A 26504-nucleotide genomic window follows, 5' to 3' on the forward strand; every position below is an offset into this window, starting at 1 on the left:
GAACTATTTGGCCGGAAAACTTGAGTAAATGAGGTCATTTCACTGCAGGGATATGGTCATATGCTCTGTGTGTGTGTGTGTATGTGTGTGTTAGTACTCCCCTTTTGCACACAAGGGTAACCCAATTAAGTCTACAGCTCTTGCCTTTAGGAAAAGTGTCCAGCTGTAGTTCAGATCACTATCAAGGGGAGTGGTTACTGGAGTGGCCCTACGGCATTCGCACTCGCAGCAGTTAATCAAAGCCAGGAGAGATGTTCTTGAGCGGGCTGTGCACGTTTGGCTTTCTTTAGCTTTTCTGTGTGATTAAAGGGAAACTTTAAGGCTGAGGTCAGAACCTCTTCAAGACTGTGTTGCTGTGTTAATGTGTGATTTGTTCATGCCGAGTGTGAAAAAAGGGGGAAAAACTAGAGATCAGCTTCGTCTTTATCCTCCCATCATCAGTGTAACGCAGGTGTCACTTAGGCTTGACCTACAAAACACCAGCAGTGGAAAAAATCAGTTGGTGGAGTATCACCGCCACCATCAACTGTGGTCTTAATCACTGGCTTTGTCACCACCGCTGTGATTATGCGTAGAAGCGTAGACCGAGGCCTGATCTTAGGTGGCAAAGATGCATTCAATGTTAATTATACAATGTTGTCATTATGGGGATCTGCTTGAGAGCGCGCTCGCTTTTCATGCAGCAATGAAAATACTCGTCTGCTGAGCACAAAGGGAGCAGTAAGCATCGTGGGTGGAGGGCACATATGCATTAAAGAGAGACAACTGTTAATGTGAAACTGATCACCTTGAACATTTGCGGAGCGCTGTTTCGGCACCGCCTTCGTGAAGCAGCTGGCTCTCTTTTTTTTACCCCGAGCCTCGATAACAAACGGAGCAAAGGATGCGCTGCCTTCTGGATGCTGACTTAGGCTCTAGATGTCTCTTGCTGCCTGTCAGGTCTCTTAGAAACAGTATCCCTTTGGCTTCTTGGAAAACAGCATATGGCATACATTAGGCAGTAATATTAGAGCAGCTTTTGGCTCAGAAGGCTGCAAACATAATCAGGCGGTCAGGTTGATGTCGAAGCGTAGCTGCCAGAAGGGCTTTTCTGGCAGGTAGTTTGATTAGCAAAGGGAGGCTGTGGAATTGATTGAGGTGCACATCCTGCTAGTTTGCGACTCGCTCGAATGCTCTTTAACAACAGCAGAGAGTGTGAGGAAAAAATAAGAGAAGTCGATGTTTGGAGAAATGGTGATGGAGTCTGCTCCGTCAGACATTTAATCATGCATTTTATCACCATTTGAGAGCAGTCTTTCTTATTCATGAGCATGCAGAACTTGTTAAATTTGAAACTTGTCCTTGCCAACCTGCTAGGCTCGTGAAGTTGTAAAGTAAAAGTTTGACATTTTGGAAAATGGCGATAATTTGGTTTCTTGCCAAGAGTTAGATGAGAAGATTGATACCGCCCTCAGCCCAGTTATCTCTGCTTGGCATAAAGCTTGGGGAATTGCTGAGCCTGCCTCAGACACGGGATTTCTCACAGATTTATATTCTGTGGAGATGTGTGTGAAAGTGTGCCATGAAAGGAGGTGCACATGCTTTTTTAAATCAACCATAAATAACTGAGCAGTTTCGTGAGCTCTCTCTTCAGTGAGTCTCTCATGCTCTGGTTGAATGCCAGCTCCACTGTAGCTGAAATGTAGCTGGTAGTCCTTATGCTCTTCATCTTTGGTAAGCTGGGCGAGGCGGTACTCCTCACCTCCTGCTGCAGGGTCTGCTTAGAGTGTCTCTCCAGCCAGCTGAACATCATCGCTATAAATAGCCCAAGACACTGGAGTCTCTCAGATCCTGTTGAATGTTTGGGACTAACTGGTTTAACAGCTACTGAACTTTCAAAATGGGATGTAATAAGATGTAAACTGATTGCTGAAAGTTGTTTTGGAGAGATGAAAGCATAAAGTAAAAGTACTCAAAGGAGTTGTTGAATATATTTGGGTACCCAATAATACCCAAATCCACAGCAGATGGCTGCAGGTTGGTTCTGCTCAAGGTTTCTTCCTGTTAAAGGGGAGTTTTTCTTTCCCACTCTCTCAGAGTTTTTGCACACAGGGGGTGGTCTGATTGTCGGGGTTTTCTCTCTATTATTTTAGGATATTTATTTACAATATAAAGCACCTTGAGATGACTGTTGTTGTGTTTTGACACTATATAAATAAAATTGAACTGAATTGAATTAATATAACTGGGCGGCTTGGCTAAGTAAAGTCTGCATGTTGAAAAAACTGCAACACCTCAAGCATTAAAATCACAGCTTTAGATTTAGCCAAGACGTAGACAGTCACACAAACATGCTGGTGTTATATTTTTTTTTGTATTGTTTACTGGATTAAAAAAAAATGTGTCAGTTATTCAGAATCCAAATATGACAGTTTGAAGCCATTGTTTATCAGAAAAACAAAGACTTTAAGTAAAATAAGCTACTTTTGGCTGAATCCTTATTCACAACTGTCACCACAGCAGATAACTCGACATATTTGATTTGGCAGGTTTTTACTAGAGATATTTTTGTATTAGGTGAATGTGTTAACCACTACACCATGGAAATATTAAAGATTTTAAGTCAATTAATGAAGCAAATCAGTTTGAAACAATAATAGGTGAACGACAGCATCAAGAATGGGTAATTGCTCTAAAAGTTGTTGAGTCAGTAGGAGCTGACAGCCGGCCAGGCTCTAGACAACGACTCAATTCACTCTCTCCAAGTCCTCGTGTGAACTGGGAGCATTCAACTAGTCTGTTGAGTAGCTTTGAAAGAGGACACTTGTTGTGAATGCGCTACAGTACTCGAGGGAAAAAGTGCAGAACTGGCAAATGCCTGTTTCAGTTCAGCGTCAGCACGGAGTTGGTGAACTTGTTATTTTCGCTCCGGAGCGTCTACAAAGTCTTTAAACTGCGTTCGTGATTATGACTGCAGAACATGCTTTTAATTGTGTTGTCTGTTTGTGGTGGTGTTATATTGTTGTATCCGTTTGATCATTCATGTAAAGCCACAGGCAAATTTCCACTTCTGTGGACACTGAACTTTTTGTGTGCGTGTGTGTGTGCGTGCGTGCTCGCATGTCTGTAGCTTCTTTTTCCATCAAGGATAAATGCACGAGGCGCTGAAAGCAGATTTGGTTTAGGATAAAGATAGATGCAGGGAGGGATGGCTGATTATTTGCGCTGAATACTGAGGCGCTCACTTTGTTTCATCTCTGTTGCAGACTCTCAATTTCTCTCACTGTCTTTTTATTCCACTCAACTTCATGGCTGCCTGCAGCTACTGGCCTCTTGCCACAGTGGCAGTCCACTGTAATTGGCCTCAGCAGTAAGTTACGCAAGATGTGGGAAGACTGTCCTGGTCATATTGCAGTGTCTTCTGACTGCTGAGCACGGACGTTGTTCAGCATGTAGTATTCAGATTGAATTAATCTCTTTTGGCTGCCCATCATTAAATGCATACATCAGTTTATTTCCAAACTACTACTATGTATTCACAAGGAAACGTGGAATGAAGGGATCACACAGGTGCCAACGTAACTCATTGTAGCTTTTATTTAAAACAAAAAAAAAAAAATTCCTGAGAGAATGATGCCATCTAACATAAGTTTACTTATCAACAATCGCCTTGCTCTTATTTTGAAAGTCCAGTCGCGGCTGACTAGCTTTTCACTGTTTTTCCTTGCTGTGGCTGTCCTGCATCTCATTTAGCTGCCCCTCCAGTGAATGTCTTGTCCCAGGCTTAGATGGACTCAAACTCCAGCATCTTGGATTGCAGTTGGATGGTTAATCTAATCAGAACTCACTGAGGCTGCAGAGCAGAGCGAGCATTACCATCAGCAGTCTGCAAGACTCACAGCTCTGCTATTTATTTGTCACAAACTAGCTGTACTGGCAGTGTTTAACAAATTCATCACACCACCACCACCTCGTGTAAGGGTTTATGCCACAGCTGCCCTAAATTAACACTACTGGTAATTCCCAAAATAATTTTTTATGTATCTGTAATGGCTAATCCAACAGAGAGTGCAAGCTCCTTAAAGTAAATATAAAAAAATATAAAACTGCTGTTATCCACGAATTCCTGAACAAAAAATTAGGTTTAGTGGAATAATATTACGCTTGATTAATTTCTTGAAGCTGATCTCTAAAAATTAGTCGAGTGGGTTCAGGAACCACAGCAGCTCAGCTACAAAGTGTCAGACCATGTAAAGGTACAGAGCACTGATGGAAAGTCGCCAGCTCTCTCTGAATTAATAATTGCCTATTACTAAACCCGGCATTAACATCAGCATAATAACTGTGTTCCAGGGCCTTCATGGCTGTGATGGACCGAGTTGAAAAACAGGAGGAGCCCTAGGAATTATTAGAAAAATATAGTTTTCATTTATTTAACCCCCAAAAATTATATTTACAAAAGTAATAAATGTTGAGCTCATAAAAGAGGTCAAAGAAACAAAACTGAACTCAGGCAAAGACTGCAAACTTAACAAACCAAATGACTGCTACAAACAAACATAACTGACCTAAACATGAAATGACATACAAGGGTATATATAATGGCTGATCAGACCATTGTGACACGTGAGGGGTAACAAACAAAACACAATCGTAAATCACAAACGATGCAGTACAATCTAGTTTGTTAATAAACTAAACACTACAGAAGAAAATCAAAAACCCCATTAAACCCTAAACTCAAATATACATTGTTTTTAAAGTAAAGAAAAGACACATTCTCCCCTTTAGTAGGAAGTGGTGGTGTGGTCCAATTATCCCTCTTTGTATTTAATGGTTTCAAACCCTGGCTACCATCTTTTGTCTAGCAAATAAAGAAAAATGAAGTAGTATGAATACATAAGTAAACTAAATGTGCGCGCTTACAAATAGAACAAATGTATCCAAACCAATCAATAAAGTTATTGGAAACTAAAATGTATTACTATGTTCAAATGAAGAATGAAAATACAAAAGTTACCGACTTTAGAGTGTGGCCACGGGTTTGGCCATCACAATGGCATTCACGGCCGATGCAGGATGACTCTGTTCCAGAGCAAAAAACGCAGTTTGATGAGTTTGTTAAACTAACTAAAACTAGAGATCGCAAGCCAAGCCTACATCATCGTCTGACCTCGCAAATGCTATCTGAAAGAATGGACAAAAATTCCCACAAACGCACTCGGAAATCTTGTATAAAGACTTTCCAAGAGTGAGAGCTGCTATTGCAATGGGGAACCAGCTCCATATAAATAACTATGGATTTAGACTGGGATGTAATAAAAGCTTCTGTGGGTGTAATGTACACACGGCCCAGTATGTTGTCCATTAAGTGTAGAAAAAAATGACCAATTTAGACCACATTTATTGCCATTACGTGATTAGATTATTACACTATATGAATAGAATCTGTCACATTATTTATTTATTTTTTGATTGTTTGTTTTCTATGTTTTTAGTTGCAGTTGCATAGCTGGCTGCACTTATGTTAACAATGACAGACTGCTTGTGCGTGTCACATCTAACAATGTTTTTACGTGCGGCTGTCTGCACCTGCTGTTCGCGTTGACAGCTCTCAGTCGACCTTTTTCGCAGCGTTTTGACTCGTCATAGTAGGAAAATTGCTGGTGTTACTAATACGTTTAGCAGTAGCTTTGGCGTCTTTAATCGTCTCGCCAGGCCGGGACGCTGTTAACAATGAGCCGGCATGAACGATATCTGGAATTCAGCTCTCATTTATTGACACTTGCACTTTTACCAAAGTAGGCTCCACCAAGAAGGATTTCTAAGCTCATACTGTAACGTTACATGTCACCTTTTCCCAGACGGTTGCTTTTTCATTAAAGATGAGACCTCTTTGCAGGAGACGGGCTCATAAAAGCAGCCTTGTTTTGTCCCTCGCTCTGGTCTTATGTAATCTTGTTTGCTTCAGGTGATGCGCAGGCGATGTCAGTTGCAGCAGCCCGGTTGCCTGAGCCAAGGAGTCATCAAAGAGATGAGCTCAGCTTGATGCTGAGGTGGCAACAGGGGGAATAAAGGTCTCTCTTCCTTGTTGGGGTGTGTGTATGTGTCTGTGTGGGGAGGACGGATTAGGACAAGAGGAATGCAACGGGCTGTCAAAGCGGCTGACAGTTTTGTCTTTTCGTTCTGTTTTTCTTTTCTTTCTTTTTAAACACTGAATTTGCTCTTTCCCGACCTGTACAAGGAGAGCGAGTACACAGAGCTGTGTTGTTGACCCCGAAGTCGCTCTTCTTTGTCACAGGGAGATGAAAGACGAGAATTGATAAAAGGAGCATCTAATAAAGTCAAGAAAGTGTTACCTCTGGGCACCCTTGCAGGAGTCTGTGGAGTTCAATATTTGACTTCAGCTCAATATTCAGCTCATTCCCACTGCTTCGATTGCTGTGCTAAATTCATGAAAGATGGGACAGAAATGGGACTCTCTCGCCCAATTCTGGGGGAAACCTTATTGAAAGTCTAAGTACATTTCCACGGTGCCCTTGCTCATGCAACCGCACACCAAATCGCAAATCACAAAGTTGACACAAGTCGCCTGACAGACTGACTGATGTAAACTCTCTGTAGTTTGTAATCCCATTACTTAATTCATTACTTAGACAATGTGTGTGTGCTGTATTTGACTGTGTCTGTTGTGAGGCATCTGTGCAGCGACTAAGTTCCAGCATACTGTTTAGCAGCCAGCTCAACTGTTATTGCCCATGGAAACCAATTAAAACCAGTTTTCCGATAATCTGAGCATTGTTTCTATGTCAGGTGTATTTCCATTGTTTTAAGGAGGAAAAGTGGTTGGATGTGTGCAAAAAACTCTTTAAAGTTTACGTGTTTTAATTTTTGTTAAGTACTTTAACAACAACAACAACAACAACAGGGGGATTGCCGACTGTTCGTGAAGTGCCTCCATTACTGTTGCTGTGCTTGCAAAGCTTTTCATTCTGTTGAGGCACAAATGCAGTTTGCAAGAATAACCGTGGAAGATTTAACACTCAAAACTCAATGGCTCCTTGATTTTTATAAAGAGGTAGATATTTTCCAAATTGTTATTTCATCCATTATAATGTAGCTAGATCACATTTCAAGCAAAAGCACTGCTTGATTTTTTGGGGGGGTTTTTTAAGCTGTAACTACTGGAACTAAGACAGGATCTCACTTTTGTTTTCTTTGAAGGATTTCCACTTGGAGCTTTTTGATGGCTGTAGCTATCTTTGACTTTGCATGCTACTCCTGTTTGTACAGTGGATCTGATCTCCCAGCAACACATACCCCTCCCAGCTCGGATGCTTGGTAGTTGGTAGCAAAAGGCTTTATTGTTTTGGTAGTTTAATGATGGCTGGTAGGGATTTTAGCAGAATTCATACTTATAGTACCGTTCAATTTCTTTGTCATTACAGTAGACCTCAGTAGACCTGTGAAAAAACTGATAACCTTACTTAAATACTCATTTGCAACACTACTGATGCCGACATTGTCGCGTCCTCCAGATGACACACAACTTCAAACATTAGTGCTGCAGACAGACAGGGGCACAGATCCTGCCCTTCACCAGTAGCTGAACTCGTGACCAGTAGCACAAACTTGGCAAAGCATCTTAAATACTTTTGTGAGATCAGTAAAGCTCATCTTTCAGTGACTTGAAATATTTTTGATTAAAGCCGTTTTTGAAAGGCTTTTTTTAAAAAGCTCCATATGAAGTTCAAAAGCACAGACGCAGCCTGTTTCACAGTAGAAATGTCAGTGCCAGTGGCATTCATTTCATCTTGGCCTAAGATGATATCATTTAACATTTTTTGACAAAACGATTACCATATTAATTTTCACAATTCAGTTTTATCATGCAGAGGTTGCTGCTGTGACTTTTGTGCTCACTGTTAATGTTTCCATTTCAAGCGCTCTCATCTGTTAGCTTTGACCGTTTATAGTTTCCTATTTTGGCCATGATTACAACGGGTGATCAGCTCTACTAACAACAGCACTTGGAAACAACAAACTTAACATCTTGTTTGTTTGTTTTTTATATCATCATCATGAACAGCAGAGAATGACATAAAATCAGATATCCAACATTACTCGTTACCTCAGCGATCACCTTTTATCAGCCTTGTGGACCTTAAATGTGCACATGAGTATCAGAGTGCAGAAAAAAAGCATGAACTGTGGTAAAATTGTTGTTTCCTGGCTTGGTTTCAGAATTTTTAACCCCTGCTAATCAATAGGTCAGCAGATATTTGTTATAGCAGAGAATAACTTTCCATCAGTTATTCTGCTACACACCATACAAATACCTAAAAATCTAAATCCACATTAGTGCAGTTAAGCTTCTGAATCTTCTTTAAGCATCACACTACATTTTCACTGTCTGTCCTAAGTGTACAAGGAGTAATACGTCACACTAAGTCCAGTTCAGCAGATGTCCCAGCCTCAGGCGCACACACTCCTCACAGCAGTAAGCTTTTTCTGACATCCACAGACCCAGCAGGAACCCTGGGCTTGAACTATACCTACATTTTAACATTTTCTTTTAAGTTACAACGTGGTTCATATTTTACATGGACTGGATTATTACCCAATGACACGTTTTAGACTATGTTTATTAATAGCTAACTCCGTAGCTGAACTAAGAACCAGGGGAGAAGCTCCAAGCATCTGCTTTACACACTCCACTTTGGTCCTCTTTACTGGTCTGCAGGATGGCCGCACACAATCCAAGCAGGTTCAAGTCCAAGGCTCCAGACTCACACCACAGTCTGCATCCTGGCGCAGGACTACTTGTCCGCCTGTGGAATGGGAATAGCTCTTCTGCAAACACTGTGTAATATCAGCTATTGCCATACCTGCATAGACACACAGCACCCTGGAAAAAGTATTTTCTTCCTTCCTGATGCATATTTGTCATTTTTCACTATCATTTTTCAGATCTTGAAATAAATGTTAATATTGGACAAAGAGAAGCTTAGTGAACACATAATGCAAAAGCTTACTTTGTTTTTTTAAGCCTTTCTTATAGGGACAGGTGGGTTTGCATAGCATTTCTTCCTGTAATAATTGAAATAACCATTTAAAAACTGCATTTTCTGTTTCTTCAGGTTATCATTGTATAATAATATCAGAATGCTTTGATGATATGCAACATTTCAGTGTGAGAAATATGCAAAAATCAGAACATCAGAAATCACGTTTTGTTGTGGAAATGTCATCATGTGTCCTCAATGACATTGTAGCTCATAATAATGAAACAAATAAAAGTACCTTATTATATACATATACATATTTACTGCAGTGCAATGTAATGTGGTAGAATTTAAAAACTACTCGAGTATTTGAAACTGTTTAGCTGAAAACTATTTAGAAACTTGCCTCAGGATGATCCAGAGACCACCGCAGAGGAAACTGTTGATGCTGCAGTGCTTGAAAAGCACCGCAGTACTGATATTCCAGAGAGTGAAACCAACTTAGCAGACATGTACACTTTGGAAAAGGATGTTTCACTAAGTGGTAAAAACTATGAAAATGTGCCTAAGGCCATTAACAATACAGAGTTGTACGAAAATGCAGAAAATAATAGATTGAACACAGAGGTTCAGTGAGAATACACACAGCTGGGAATCTACTGAAATCCACTGTATAATCTTTGTTCCAGAGTTTGAGCTTCGCGTTCACTGATGTCTTATATGAGACTTAAGATTTTAACAGGAAGAAACCTCAGACAGAACCAGGCTCTGGCAGGGCAGCCAAGTGGCGAGAAGGGTTTGAGGGCAGGAGGACAGGACAAAAGGAATCAAGGAGCTGTATGGATGAGCTCTCTGGAACGAATTAATTTGGTTTCGTGATGTTTAAAGATGTGTTTACTGTGCATGGTGAATTTGAGTTTCATAGTTGTGCAGTAAATTTAGAAATGGCAATGAAACATTTGAAGTTTGTCTGCATGCATCAAAAAAAATTATTCACAAATGCAAGTGAAACACTTTCACTTGAGTCCTTTATTTCTGATATGCAATTAATTAAATTTTAATTTCAGTTACAATTTTGGCCTCCAGCAGTTGTTAAACCAGGATATTTAAGATCTGATGATTATTGTGCTGTGTTCTGTCTTGTAATCACTGACTCGTTTTGCCTTCTGGCACGTTCCTTTTCATTACGTTTGCATCTCCATAAAAGCTCACTTTTTTCCAGACTGTGGTGCATTTAGTTCAGTTCACATTTATTTATTTGTTTGCTTTTTTCATTTTGGATGGTAATTCAAATTCAAAGAAAGCTGCTTAAATTAAAAAGACCATTTGTTTTTGTCTTCAAATTGAATGAATCCATTATTTTGTTCAGTGTGTGAGAAAAATTATTTTACTTAATGTGAAATAATTGATTAGTGAGAGCTGCTTAAGCCAGTTTGCTTCATAGGTCAGCTTGTAGCTGTGATTGGTGGACGCACACCAAACGGGCCAGTTACTGGCCTGTCAGCTCGCCTAAAATACCCTTTTTACTGGGGCCATCGTGCCATTGCTTATTTCAAACCCTAGAAATCTAAAAACATAAACCATCTGCTAAACTCTTGGCAGGAAGTGGTACAGAGGACACAACTGGTGAAGACAGACACCAGCGTTAGCGTTCACAGTCCTGTCTGTGGCTGGGTTTCGACACCAAAAGCACTTTGATTAAGGTTTGGAAAGATCCTTGTTTTGGTGAAACCTGAAAGACATTGGTGCTCAAGAAATCAGGATTTTTCTATGTATTAAAGATGAATACAACTTTACAAGCCAAATAATACTGCCACCACTACAATGAGATATTACAAGATTAGTACAACATAAAGGCTATTGTGGAGAAAAGAGTTTTAACAGAAGTATAAACCTCATCAATTCATTGTCAGCACGTTTTACAAAGTCTGTGAAGGCAACCCGTTTCTTACAGACTGAGTTTTTTAGGTAGCTGATTGAGATCAGAGGAAGTGACACCGGGCATGGTGGTTTGGTGGGCCTCTTTGTTGTCAAACCACCCAGAGTCACTCTTCTTCTTTGTGTTGCTGTTTTGGGATCAGTTGTGTTGGCAGAGAGTTTGTCACACTGCATGCATACACATAATACACTTACTGAGGGAAATTGGGGTAAGGCAGAAAATCAGAACTTGTTTATGTCTCTAAAACCCAGGTTTACATGCAGTTTGTCAGTAATCAGATTTCTTCCCAACCCAAAGCCCAAGCCCAAGGGCTTTGGGTTTAATTATTTTGGACACTAAACATAATAATCTTCCCTTTCATCCAGCTGCACAAAGCAGTACTTTGCGTGTCTTAGGTCTGTCGTGCCACGTGCTCTTATAAAAGCTCACTAAGAAACACTTTTACACAACACATGGCTGAAAATCAGGTTTCTCCTTCACTGATCCACATATTTAACCATATTTCCCTTAATCTCTTATCCCTAATTAATACGTTTCTCATTTACTAGTGCTTGTTTCCACACATGCAGATTTACCGATTTGCTATAGTGGCACCCAAAAACACACATCCCTTTTCTCATTCTCACCGAATTGTGACACTATTAAATTTGACACTGGCTCCTCCCTTCCAGCTGCCCCACATACCCCAGGGGGAGGATTTATGCAAACAAACCTGCTTCACTTCACAAATCCGAGGTTTGCATAAACAGCCACAGTGCTACTTACAGGTGTAGGCGTTTATTTGAAGTTAGAAAATCTGGTTTGGGCATCACGTGAGTGCACACCTGACTGTTGAACTGAATACACAGCTCTGTCCTCTATACCTGTAAAGACTTACAGAAGTCAGGTGTATCTGGGGCAAAGCATGAAGTGTCGTGCCGCAACCTCAAATCAGAGCTGCTAAGGTAAAAAAAACCCTAAAAAACTGGGCCACAGTGTCCGTGTCCTTAAATACGGCGCTATGCATGTCACGAGTCACCTCAAGCACCGTTTGGCATTAGTTGGTCTGTGCTTAGCTGTTTCTTTTCTTTCCTTCGTTTATAAGATCTCATTGCCTTCTGTTGTTTCACTGTAAGTTATACTTATACGGGTTCTTTCTTTAAGTTAATACATGCAGGCAACATATGTCTGCATATTAAATAGTTCCTGAAATCACACCATCCCACTGAAGCACATACATTTATGTGTTAATGTGAGGACAGCTGGCATAGGAAGTGAACATGCGTTTTTCAGCCCTTTGTGTACTTTTCACCTTTCAGGGGTTAAAAGTAAAGAGTGTAGTTAACTTTTTTCCTACATCAGTACCTCTACCTTAAAAAAAATCACACTGCTGGACAGTATAGAGCTCTATTTATAGTACATATCTCATTTTTTTGTCCTTTATCTTAGAGGCTCTTTGTGACTGCTCTTCCTCTTCCTATCCCGCCACTACACTCCATTTCCCACTGTGCTTTAAATAGATCTCTAATGTATCCCTCTGCTAACAGTCGAAAGGTTAGTACGGCATTTTAACCCCAGAGCGCGGTCCATTTCTTCACCACAATGTGTCACGGCCCAGTGGTTTGTGAAACTAGGTCCCACTGAAAAAGCACGGAGATGGTGGTTGGGCTTGGCTGTTGAGACACGGCTCTTAATAGGGACTGGTTACAAGAAGCAGGGAGCAGCTGTCTACACACTGACTCACACATCAGCTTTTGCAAAGTGTTAATAATATAGTGGAAACTTTCTCAAAAGTGTAGGCAAGTTTAACATTTCCTGAAGTGTTATGTAAAAATACTAAGAAAAAAAGTATTTTTTTAATAATGAAGTTGGTGTTAACATATCCAGATCAGTTACAAATAAGAGGAGAAAGTTGGCGATTTCTGTTGTGTCAACAATCCCTGGCCCTAAGGAGCCAATCAGCAGCCACACAGGCAAACGGGACCTAGTCATATTGCTCCTCCGACAATGTAACACTAGTTATAATGTCACTGCTGAGGTTCATATAGTAGAGGCTCATGACACTTTCATCTGGGAAATACCCTAAAATCTGTTGTAATCAGGGTGCTGCACTAAATCCACATTGTGCTTACTTTGGTTACTTGCTAGGTCACTAGATTTCTGCAGTGGCAGTTTGCATGGAAGATGCTGATTTGCCAGAAAACATTTTCCAGCTTTGCCAATAAGTATGTGACTCGAGTAACCTACTAGCAACTAAAGCAACTGTAGTGCAGCAACCCCAATGCGTAAAGACTAGTCAGTGGCCCTCCACTAACAAGTGCAGGTATAACATGTTACTATACTCTTCAGCAATCACAAAGTCCCAGGTTTATATTGTTAACCGGTAAGTGACAATGGGTTTTGTTTTACAGAGTAATGCAGAGTTGATGTAGTAACTAGTGTAACGAATTACTTTCTAAACCGTGAACCACCGGTTGCTATCGAAAAGTGTGAATTCTGCGACTGGTGGTTACCATGGGGTCTCTGACGGTCTTTAGGCCTGCGTGAATGCGGCTTTAGCGATCATTTTCACTACTGCTGGTCTGAGGCGTAATTGTAAATTGCATATATAATTGGCATGGCATTTGTTCAGTGCTTTGGGAGAATCAGCTAGAGATATTAATAATACATGCCAGAGCTACAACCTGTTGTGATTTTTATCCTAAATGAAGCATTTTAAACCTTTATTTGGGACTAAATCCCCTAACTATTGATTTGAATGGTTATTCTGAACATGTTGTTTTCATGTCTCACTGATTATTGTACGGGAACTTGTGATAAATAACTGCCTTAATGCATTGCTCCAGGGGCTGTTGGGTAGCAAGTCTTACTCTTAGGATTGTGATGCAAGAGAACCTTTGCTAAGAAATGTTGGTTTCCTTAATGCTCAGTCGCAATACAAAGAATCCCAACCACAGTAACATTTTATGTGAGTCACTTAATAGAACCTGAATTATCTAGTTGTTGTTTTTTTTAAATGTCAAGGTAAAAACGGAGTGTTTTCATTATTAATCCATCTGCAAATTTCTGTAAAAATGCTTGTCCTTCATGGTTTTCAGAACTCAAAGAACTTCAGAAAATCCCAATAATGTCGTTTATAGAATAGTTTAAGCTTTAAAAGGCATCCAGCTGTAGAAGCAGTGGTTGTAGTTTTGCAGTAACTTCACTTTGAGCGGTTATACAGAGGCCTACCTGGTTTCATGATGCTGCTTTGGCCTGATGACCTTTGAGGAGTCATGCAGGGCTTTTCAGTAAATCCATTTTCCTTTCACAGTAGAAACTTGACTCCATGCTGCAGGAGAACACTAACATTGACTTAAAGTGTAGACAATCTATATTTGTGGTCTGGCTCCAGATAATCATAATTATTGGATATAGATAGTAAACCTAACACAATGCCTTCCCTGTGTTTTATTAATGAGAGAAGACGAGATGAATGCACAACGTGCAGATTCTGGCCCAGGAGTTGTGAATCACACAGAATTAATTATGCCAATGCAGGGACTACATGATGTGCCACCACCGTAACGTAACACACACACACACACACACACACACACACACACACACACACACACAAAAGGCTTGATTGCCATGGTAACCTCAGAAGTTTTCACACGGTCCAGATGATGTTTCTTTGTGACAGTGCCGTGCATGCGAGAGTCCCCATGCTGCAGTGCAGAATTATCATCTGAAGTGTTCTCATCTTGCACCCTCTTCGTCTTGACTGCCTTAAGATGTATGATACAGCCTCCTGCAGAGAGTCCACATTCACATCTCCTTTTTGATTCTCTGCAGCATGGCTCTCTATTTACAAAGATTTACTCAACATCTGTGCGAGTTCTTCATATCACATTCAAAGTATACTCTTGTAGATGCACCTTTGTATAAGAGAAGTAGCCTAAATGCTACAGTTGCATTATCACTGCATTGTCTTTGATAATAGAGCTGGATCTGTATCGGTACAGAACAGTGACCTAATTTGCCGGCTGCAGGTTAAATACAGTTTTCTGTCTTGTTCTGTAAGCTGTAACTATTTGTAGCGATTGTTCCCTGCATGGTTTTTGCTCAAGTTGTCCAAGATTTTATTAATTTGCTGTAATGAAAATTTTCTTTTTTAAAAACAATCTTTTTTTTTTCTCTCCGACTGTCCTTCACAGATTTGAGTAAATTTATTCTTCTTTCTTTTGCGGTCATATTTAAATGACACTTCTGGGGCTACAGGCCAGAACCAGTACTTCCAACAAACAGTCCAACACTGGAGACTGTCTCCACCAACAAACCTTACTAGAGCGGCAGCTGATCCGTTTGCTCAGTTATTATTGTCATAAATTGTTAGGCAGATAAAATATCTGCAGACATTTAAATAACTCATTTAGGGAAGTGTGTACATTTTTTTTTTTTTTTTTTTCTTGGCACCCGTCCCCCACTAATACCACAAATAGCCCATAAATCTGTGGGAAACACTGATGCCACTTTCAAACTTTCCACAGTCTAAATCAATGGAGAAAAACTTAAATCACAGCATCCCTACTGGTAAACGGGATATTGATTGGACTGTTCTGCAAAAAGCAGGCTAGACAGAAAAAATTTACCAGATTATTGTATTTTTCCCTCTTCAGAGGAAAATGTGAATAAGGTGCACAGGTTTCGGAGTAATCGCCTCATTCACGTGAAGGCAATCAAAGAAAGGGAAAAAAAAAAAACAAGAGAAACAGAACGAACAGAAGTCTGGACACATTCAGGAGGCAGACGCGGTACACCAGATGTACGGACCAGTCTCTCCAGTCAGGGAGAAGAATGTAGGAGGTGAATAATGGATGTAGAAGTAAGCGGGCATGTCTGCTTAGGGAGGGAAACAGTAGTTCCTAGCAGCTGATAATGAAACACTTAGTGAAACTTTGGCAGTTGACAAGCACATCCCTGACCTTTCCCTCCATTGATCTTCTTTAGCGTACCAGCTGGTCAATTCCATTTTAATTTGATGAGTAACCTTAGGAACTAGGTATGGTGTATGAGTCACATGCTCTAGGAGTTGTTTTTGAATAGAGGTTCATCACATTAGCGAGGCGTGCATACGCACAGAGCTATAAAAAAAAAGCCTTAATGGCTGCATTCATTTTCTAGCAGTGTGACTCTTTTGTGTTGTCATAAAAGCTGTTCAGCAGATGACGATCAGAAAAGCATGACAAATTAATGCACATGTGAGGAGACTCAAATGATAAGCAAACGATACTCATACCCACAGTATGAGTATTGACTTAACGCGGGCATTAAGTGCATGGTTGCACGGACACGCCCTCTGCATGTACCTCCATATCCTTGTCCAATTATCAGTTGAGACCCATGGCTAAAATTGTCACGCCGGCGAAGACAATGAGCTCCTTTGTGCTTGTGAATATTCATAAGGTGCTCTGTTTAGAGAGCCTCCAATTAGGCTGTATTAGCACTCCAGTGTACAAGGAGAAAATGATGATGATGGCTGCTCAGTGATGATAGTGATTTAAGTAAACAGATTCATCAAATGTGGCCTTCAGCAGGCTGCGGATGCACTTCCCTGTCGTGTCAGTTTGAAATTGAAGGAGGCGATCACTTGCTTTTTGTTTCAGTAGTTTTAAAGTAAACTTTTGCTGCATACAAGTCTCCTAAGTAAACAGGAAAACACCGAGCTTTAAGGAGCTCCTTTCAGAGGCGGTAGTCTCATCTGTGTAAACAAGTAATGTATCTGTGACCCATATTTCTCACAGACTACCAAATACGCTTCAAGTTGTGCAAAGGCGTCTTTTGAGCACGGTCTAATAACTGGAACTCCTTGAAACGAATCATGCAGCAAACTTTAACGATCGCCCTTTCACAACATGCAGCTTTTCCTCTGCTGTTCAAAAGAGTCCCATCAATAAAGATCAAAGAAAATCAGTGGAAGATCGAGATCGCTCGAGAAATCCTGGATTCAAAATGTGCTGAAATTGTGTAGTACAGTCTTCTCCTGTGGCCTCTCAATTCCATTCAATTTGATGCTCAATATCAAAGAGTGTAGGGTTGTCCCAGCAGCAGCTTCTACTACTACAGACCGTGAAATATGGCTTACTACTGCCATAAAATATTCAGTAATCATGTGGGAGAAGAAGCTGCTGTGAAGCAAGCAGGTCTTACTTGGTTGCGCTGTGTGTCACATGCACAGCGAAGAGTCACATGCACTCACACTCTGATTCTTCTACCGCAATGACAAGTCGCACAAAGCACATAGCCCTCATCATCCAACAGTGCGTGCTGCAAATGCAATAAACCTTCCAAGGATATGGCATATTGGTTCTGTGCACTGTCTATGCAAATGGAAACCTGTCTGCAAAGCTCTGAGAAATGGCTTGTACATGCACTGATAACATAGCACAGAGCAGACAGCATAGGATTGGATTAGGAGCAGAAGCATATTCTCAAAAGACGTAACAGGAAGGGATCGATGCTAGGAGGTTTTTTGATCCCACTCCAATGGGCTTGTCCACACAGCGTGCATTCACTCAGTGTGATTTGATGGCTGGGTCGTACTCTAAATGCGCTCTGTATTAACATTTCAGGGTTCACTTTCTGCAGCGAGCTGCTTTACATCCTAAAAGGGACTCGGCTGTACCTTGATATTTGGTCATTATTACAGATATTTCACAACTCATTTTCCCATTTTGATTTATTTGTTTGCACGAACCCCGGGGCAACTGCAAACTTTCCATCAGTGTATTGCATTATTAAGCAGAGAGCATGTCTGGTGCATTGGCACGCAAACTAGGCAGTCATTTATCACAAGGTGAATCACCTCTATGGGTTTTCCTGCTTGATTACAAACACAATGGTATCCTAAATGAGAAATTGGTGTTAAATTCTGGTGAGAGCATTCCTCAATACTATGTAATGTGGGATGTTTAAAAGGCTTTTAATGAACAAAATTCCCAATCCTAAGAGTTTGTGAGCAACAATTAGCAACAAAACGCCCACAAAAACAGGCAACTACCCAACTCCGACCCCAACCCTAGTTATCCTAAATAACTAATAAGTAGTAGTTTAGAAAGGGAATGATGCCTCCTGATACAGATTCTAAATGACTGACTCTTAGTGAGATCTAGTATTACCAGCTCAGCATCTTTGCATTAAGTGGTGGTACATAGATGAGTCTAGAGTTGGATAGTCTTCTCCACAGTTTTATCGTGAAACTATAGTAAGGCTAATTCAATTAAATTTGAATCTGATAATATTTGATAGCAGCGATTCGATGAATTAACGGGCAAACATTCTGAAAAGCTTGATCACCAGGCTGTTGGCGATCACTCTGACCATTGTAAATCCCTGAGATCTTCCTTCATTGGTGTTCATATATTCAAGTTTTACTGATATCAGCAATATTATGTTGCATCCCCATTAGTGTAGTGCTTCGCCTCCTTCACAGTTCTTGGTATTATTCTACCCCAGCTGGATCCATGATAGTCGAACAGTATCACAGTCCAGTTTATTGATTATGTGATAATTCTCTTCCACTTTGGTATATCCTCTTTGGGGAAGTCGTGGTGAAATTTGAGGCCTCATAGTAGAAGATGAGATCTCGTGTTTATATGTGCAGATGAATGTATCTATTCAAGGAATGCAGTAGTTGTGAAATTGTAGTGGATACTGATACAGATTTTTAAAATACCCATTTTGACCAAAGTTGATACCAATGTTTTTTTTCTTTCTTTTTAAAAAAACATTTATTCCCTGTACGGAGCAGGGGGAAAGGGTCTGAACAGTCTTTTAAAAAGTAAAAATTCAACCATAAAAATTTACAACTTCAATTCCAAAAATGTTCTGATGCTTTGTAAAATACCCTATGAGAGTTGCAAATTCTAAACCAGGGGTAGGCAACTCCAGGCCTCGAGTGCTGGTGTCCTGCAGGTTTTAGATCGCACCCTGGGTTAACACACCTGAATCAAATGATTAGTTCATTACCAGGCCTCTGGAGAACTTCAAGAAATGCTGAGGAGTCATTTAGCCCTTTAAATCAGCTGTGATGGATCATGGACACATCTAAAACCTCCAGGACACCGGCACTTGAGGCCTGGAGTTGCCTACCCCTGTTCTAAACCCAGTTTATTCACAATGAAACCTAAAAAACACGTGAAATCTTTAAGCGGACAAAATCTAACAATTTAAGAAAAAAAAATGATTTGATGGCACTAACAAAAAAGAACCCCAAAAAGTTAGGGCCCTTCCCTGACCAGTTGCTCTAAAACCTGTAGATATTGTTCAGCACTGATGGTGCAAGCTGTCAGTTCCTTAGGCATTAATAGGCATGTCCACACCAACCGAGATGTAGGCTTTTGAACTGAGTGCTGATAACAAACTGGATGGTCCCTCTTCTCTTTAGCCGAGATTGACCTCATTTGTTTGTTAAAATGATACATTGTGTCAGTTTAAACATTTGATAGGTCTTCTATGTTCTACCTTCACAATTCATTGCATTCAGCTTTTATTTACATTTTTACCAGAGTCTCAACCTTTTGGGGCTACTGGGGTATATTGAACACCATCCAAGACACAAATGATGGGACACACAAACCCTAACAGTCCTCTCAGTGGTTGTACCTTGAGCCTAACTGGTGTTCAGTTATTCTCTCCACTATCTAATAGTGCTTCTCAGAAGAAAGCTTGGGGTGTAAGGTTAGAGGAGATATTCATTTCTTCAACATTTTCATAATTACAGACATGAAACAAAATGAATTTTTGACTAAAACAAGGGAGGTCTTCCCATTTTTAACATTTTAAATACACTTCTATGCCAGGATGAAACTACAACGCCGTAAACCAGCCCAGCTAATGTTTCTCAAGTAGAGGATATTTCATAAATAACACAAACTTGCGTCCTTCATGATAAACAGCCCCCAGCATCTGTTTATACTTGATTCTGTCAAAGCTCTCTTATCTGTGGTTACTTACATATGAGTGGAGCTCATAATTCATCACTCTGGATCGATGGCCACCACTCCTTCTCTCAACAACTTTTTTTTTTTTTCTTTCTTTCATGCAGGGAGCAGCAGCTGTGATGGTGATTAATAAAGAATAAAGAACCTCTGATGAAGATTACATTATCTCAGGATTTATAATTAATGTCCAAATTTGTGCTGCACATTAAAGTCATATTAGCTCTTATATATTACTGAAATGTTTGCATGCCTCAGCATATTCCTCCTCCTCTCCTGTGTTAAATACAAACTATGCATTTAACTGAGCTTCAGTTTGCTTTGGATTTTCCTTTAATAAAACCCTAGTTAAAGAAAATGGCTTTGAAAGTTGTCTCTCTAATTCATTATCTCCCGGTGTGTTATTAGCAAGGTTAATGATCTAATTGCATAATGCATTTTTCATCATGGTCAGGAAGGTGCCCTCCTCGTTTTCACCTTTTTCACCTTCCCTGTTTTTGCTTTAATCATCGTCTGTGTTACAGTTGATTCTATTGAGTGCAACCATCATAGAAACAAGTGGAGTTTTTCATGAGCTTGTATGAAGCTCCCCGAGCTATTACCATCAAGGTTATTGGATTTTTTTTTTTTGTTCATTTTTGTTTTGAAGTTGCTCCGGAGCAACAAAGGTGCGAGAACAGATCCACGCTCCGTGCTGCAGAGTAGTAAGCGATACAGCGTTTCTCTGAATGTTATCAGTAGTGACGGAAAGGCAAAGACGCTGACGGATGATTAGATGGTGTTTCTGGACTGAGATGAGCTATATGGAGCAGCTCTGGTTCTGGAGGCTGAAATCATATTCATTTTCTCCTTACATAGCTTGAGGTGATGGAGCACTTTCACAGCTCGGACTAAGATGAAAACAAGCAAAGACAACGGCGTTAGAAAATGTCTGCTTCAAGCTTAGATGCATAAAAGCATAAGAGTCAGGGTGCATTTGCCAAAAACATCCATTAGCAGAGTTTAGAGTTATATTAGATGCACCGCTAACAGGTGGTGGAAGCTGGGTTATGCTGTTTAACTGTGACATTAAACTCAAAAGTCTGCATCTTAAAGTGCTTCTATAATGCTGCTTCTTATTTTCTGTCATATATGCAGTTTGGTCCATAAGTATTTGGACAGTGACGCATTTTTGGTATTTTGCATCCGTACGTACCGACAGTGAATTTGAGATCAAACAATTAGGATGTGATTGACGTGCAGGGATTTAACAAAAGTGCTACATTAACTGTTTAGAGAATTACAGCCAGTTTTGTACACGCAAACCCTTCATCCTGCTACTTCTATCAGCATCCACATCATCAAAAAACACTAGTGATAAACTAAGACTGGCAGCCATATGTGCTCATGCCATAGCATTTCATCCACCGTCTTTGACAGATCATGACCTGTTTTCCCTCCTCCAGACTCATCCCTCAAATGTAGTACAAGTTTTTCTTGGTTTCATCTGTTCAAATAATATTTCTTTCCAGGCTTTTAGATTAATCCAGCCTTTCTTTTCATGGGTAGCTTCTCTTTCATTGGCAGTACTTTATTTCTTTTTTGAAATGTATCAGATTAATAATTTAGGAAACACTTGAGAGTTTTTAAGAGTTTGCCGAGCAACTACATTTACCTGCTTAATTTGTCTGGAAATGACGATGCCGGAGGCCTCACCTTCCCGTGAAACTGACATCCCATCTGAAAATTCTGGACTTTGTATGAAAATGGCTCCAATTCCTAATCAGTTCATGCAAAACAGGCGTTGAATTAAAACCCACTGTGATAGTGTACAAAGGCAAATTTGCAAAACATGTGCAAGCAGTACAAAATAAAACTTTGCCAAATCAAACATGTGGCGCTATCTGCTGTGGTGACTTCCTTGTGACAAGGGAGCAGCTGAAATGATCAAAGTATAAGCACTACAGAATATGAGAAAGTGAGATTTTTGCAGAAAAACCTAATGAAATTCTTGATGTTGATTTTTCTAGTCACTTTTCATGTCATTAATAAAAGTATGACTTTCCATGAGAGATGGAAAACTATCCCAAAGATTTGCATGGTAGTATACATGACCACACACACTCTCACTTTCTCTGTCACCTGACATGGGTTTTATGCCAACATCAACACCTCCACAGGAGCCAATCCCCCCATCGAGGACCCCTGTGGAGCCTGCTCAGCATATTATCCTTGTGTTTCAGGAGCTTACGGCCCACATAGGAGGAATAGATGTTGTCATTCTCCCATTACCTCCATAGTAATTCCATTCACTAACATTCACTAAGACTTTTGTGAAGTGTCCAGTGAAAACTGAGTGCGATAGATAGAGGCCGCATGCTGTTTGCTGCAGATACTTTAAAAAAAAAGAAACCAGCCTCATTCACCATCATCTTACTTGTTTCTCTAGAGTACCACTTGTGACGTGGCACAAATTGAAAATACAACCAGCAGTCTTCTATCGATTTTAAGATAATTTTCCCAAGCGTCATCGTAGAGTAGATGAAGGTAATTGAAGCCTTTCTTGTGTCGTGTGGATGTACCATGAAGAGATCCCTTGTTTGTTTAATGAATGGATGTCCTCTGTCCTTTAATCATCTGCTTCAACACCCGCTGAGGGAGCTGAAATCAAACACTTGAAGAGTGTGCAGGACACTCACTGTGAGTAGTATGAAAGTACTTTCATTAAAATCACATTAGAATAGTTGGTTACACAGAATTTGATTACATTTCACAAGTAAATAAAAAGCTCCCTGATGTATGTTAAGGTGGATATTTATACTATAGCCATTTATTGACTGAACTGCAGGCACTTTACCTTAGCCAGCTTAGTGGTGGTCCACTATATGTTGTGATTTAAAGCCTCAGTGACCTATATAGCTTCTACAATTCTTTTCTCTCAACCTTGTGCATGAAGGAATGGCTATGTCCACAATAATTACCCCCTCAGCATGGAACAAGGCCTGTAGTCCTTTACCCCTTTGTGTAAAGAGCAGCTCCTTTCACCAGGCTGGATAAAAGGAGGAGGAGGGGGGACTTTTGTTTCGTTTCCCATTACCCAGTGACTCATACTTCGAGGAAGTGCTGTGATACTGGGTACATAGATCGATGGTTACCAAAAAACAAACTTAAAAAGAAAAACAGTGGAGGTGGATGGTTTTGATTGTGTCATGGTGAACTGCGTAAAATCATTTCTTAAGATGCTGAATGAATATTTGTTAGGTTTCATTTGTGAATAGCATCTGAGACATCACGCCAGCAGCGTGTCTCAGTGCTGTGTGAAGGTTGGCCTCCTTTTATTGGAGGCAGATTCAGATTCAAGTCTTCGGTGAAAGCATGAACCCTGTGAGGAGAAGTTCACAGTTGATTTAATCTTTTCTTAACCCTTCATATTTTTTGACTGATGTTAAATTGGAAAAAAGACCAAGTTTACTAGTGTGGAGCCATAACACAAGATAAATTTACCAGCCACTTTGTTAGATACATGTGCGGAGCTGCTTGTTAAGACAAATATCTAATCAGCCAATCACATGGGAGCAACTTGGTGTATTTAGGCATGTAGACATGATGAAGTTTAAACCAAGCATCAGAATAGGGGAGAAAGGTGGCATAGCTGCTGATGCTGGGCTGGAAACTGCTGATCTGTTGACTTTTCGGTGACAAAAAGAGAAAATATCCAGTGAACGGCAGTTCTCTTGAGAAAACTGCCTTATTGATGTCAAAGGTCAGAGAAAAATGGCAGATAGGAAGGCAACCGTAGCTCATACAACCATTTGTTACAACCAAAGAATGCAGAAGAGCATCTTGCACAACATGTTGAATCTTGAAGCAGATGCGTTACAGCAGCAGAAGACCACACCATGTGCCACGCCGGTCAGCTAAGAACAGGAAACTGAAGCTACAGTTCTCAAAATTTGACATGAGAAGATTGGAAAAATGTTCCCTGGTCTGATGAGTCTCGATTTCTGCTCTGACATGCAGATGGTTGGATCAGAATTTGGCATAAATAGCATGAAAGGATGGGTCCATCCTGCCTTATGTCAGCTGTGCAGACTAGCGGTGGTGGTGTCAGTGTGTGGGGGCTATTTTCTTGGCACATTTTGGGCCCCTTAGCACCAACCGAGTAGCAATAATACTAGTATTAACATGCTGAACATGTCCATCTCTTTATGAGAACAGTGTACCTCTCCTCTCATGGCTGATTCCAGCAGAACAGCGTGCCGTGTCACAAATCTTAGATCATCTTAAACTGTTTTCTTAAACATGACAGTGAGTTCAGTATACTCTAATGGCCACTGTCGTCAGCAGATCTCAGTCTAATAGAGCACATTTGGAAGGTGATATAGGAATCATGGATGTGCTGATGGATTCATAACTTGATGGACCCTTATTTGTAGAGCAAATCACAGAGTTACAAAGTGCTTCAGAGTTTGAATAAAAGCCACACGTTAAAAATAACTTTACATTTTCAAATCAACCATACAGTCGTACTAACATATACACATGCAAATGGTCCAAACTATGATGTGCTTTGGTCATCAGCCAATCACCTTAAAGTTAATTTAACTCCCAACGTTCACAGTTTGGTTTCTATTCTTTATTTTAAGTCAACCTTAAGACAACCAGTTGTGGCGTTCAACCTGCATACTATTATTAAGAAGATATGAGCTGTATGAAGTAAACAGAGATAAACATGCCAATTAAAACTACAAAGCAAAACAAACTCATAATGAACTTTGAGTAACCAGTTTTTACCCAACAAACAACAACTGGAGCACAGCTAAAACATCTGGTTGGAGCTGTTAGATCTTTTGACTCAAGGAGTGCCAGAGCACAGACATGCTGTGTATTGAGATGCTTCAATTCTGGCTAAACATTATTGATGAATCATTAGTTTGAAAGGGCGAGTCTCTCCTGGAAGCCACTCATTATGTTGCCACGTGAATGTGTGTGGAGGAAAAAGTTTGAGAATCAAAGAAGAGACCTCGAAAGAAAAGTTCAAGCACAACTTACTTTGTCACCTCTGCAGGCCTGGACCATGAGTCCGCGAAGCAGGTGTGAATATTGGAACGTCACTTTGGTAAAGGCACAAAAATTGCCACACAGCCTCCTCACTTCTGATGTCACAAACCTTAGTACGGGGAAGGGATTTCCAAACCTGTTTATCCATCTGCTAATATATGCTATACTGGCACAGGACCCAGATGAGAAGCTGAATCATCGCTCTCGCTGGGAGAAAGACCTGGTGAATCTATGAAAACACTGCGCTAGATTCAATTTTTATTTCCTTTTCTTTATCCTTTTTAATATTGCATAGAGCTACATTCATGCTACAGTGCCTCTGTGTTTTGGCCCTCAGGTGCAGTCTGAGCCGTGCCATATGAGGGGATTAGCTATGTACAGAGGGAGCGTATCAGACTGTCTCCCAGACAAACTACAGAAAACACACCCTTGTCTTTGAAATCACCTGGCATGGCGGGGGTCTGCCTTCTCATTCAGCACTCAGAGGCTGGTTAGCAATGGGTCTGCCTGGAGGAGTCCAGTCTGTGTCTTTTTTCTCCCATTATTGCTCTTTGTCTACACGGAGAGGGTGCTGAGTGACTTATAAGGAGAAGCTGCATGAGTTGGCATCACGCCTGCTGTTACACATGCACACACACATGCACATGCACATGCGCAGAGCAGAGGTAAGTCTTAATCAGTAACACAGATGACCAGAAGGCAGGGGTGGAGGTCCATCAGTGACCATCTTCATCCGCCCACATTACCACAGCTGGAGTCTGCACATGCAGGGTTAACCTTGAACAGGAAACCTGGCAGTGTACAGTGTTTAGAAAAGTGCCTATTTCTCTTTTGTTCTGTGGTTTTGGTATTTTGGCTACATATTTTGTTTTTTGTACATATTTTTTTTATAAATCTTTATGTTTATTTACTTTGTTATTTTTAAAAAAAATATATTTTATATATAGGTTACATTTACATTTTCGTGCAGTTTTTTGTATCTGTTTTTGTATTTTGGTATCTTTACCTGTCTCATAAATTCAGGGCTACATCCTCTCTATAGACAAAGAGCTTATCTTGGAGCCTTCAGCTTCTTCTTTAGTACTTTCATAGATGGATGTAGGAAGTGACAATAATATGTGATGATAATCTGTGATACATGAAATAATCTTATAATAATAGTAATAATGGATCTGTTCCTGTCAGGAAAATGCTTGTGCAGAGGTTTCATTGTGCTTGACATTGTCCTTATTACCACCACAGCTCTGCCTCGCAGTGACAGTTTAGTTGCAGTTTCGAGGCTCATTTGTGTACCAGCATAAAGACTTTCCTCGCAGTGAGCTGTGATCTCAACTACTGAGCTGATGCATGCTATAGTTACAGCTGGATATTTTTTCTCTTTCGTAAAGTGTTTAAACATCTTCATTATTAATTGTTTTACATATTTTGTCTTTGATGAACGTAAACAAAAACACTGCATGAATTAAAGTACTAGAAACAATTAAAATACACTGTAATTAGTACTTTTAGCAATTTGACAGATGCCTTTTATTATATTTTTAACATCAGCATGCTGAAGGACTTGTTTAGAAGAGAGTGCTA

The 26504-nt window shown here is 40.3% G+C and overlaps 1 protein-coding gene across 1 annotated transcript in view; it reads left to right on the forward strand.

Annotated features, from left to right (window-relative positions):
- The window catches only part of stk32c (serine/threonine kinase 32C), a 108426-nt gene that overhangs the window by 2011 nt on the left and 79911 nt on the right, over nt 1–26504 (forward strand). The gene's annotated exons all lie outside the window — the stretch shown is intronic.

This window comes from Neolamprologus brichardi, chromosome 13 (assembly GCF_056152115.1).
Source record: "Neolamprologus brichardi isolate AB-2024 chromosome 13, ASM5615211v1, whole genome shotgun sequence".
NCBI lineage: Eukaryota > Metazoa > Chordata > Actinopteri > Cichliformes > Cichlidae > Neolamprologus > Neolamprologus brichardi.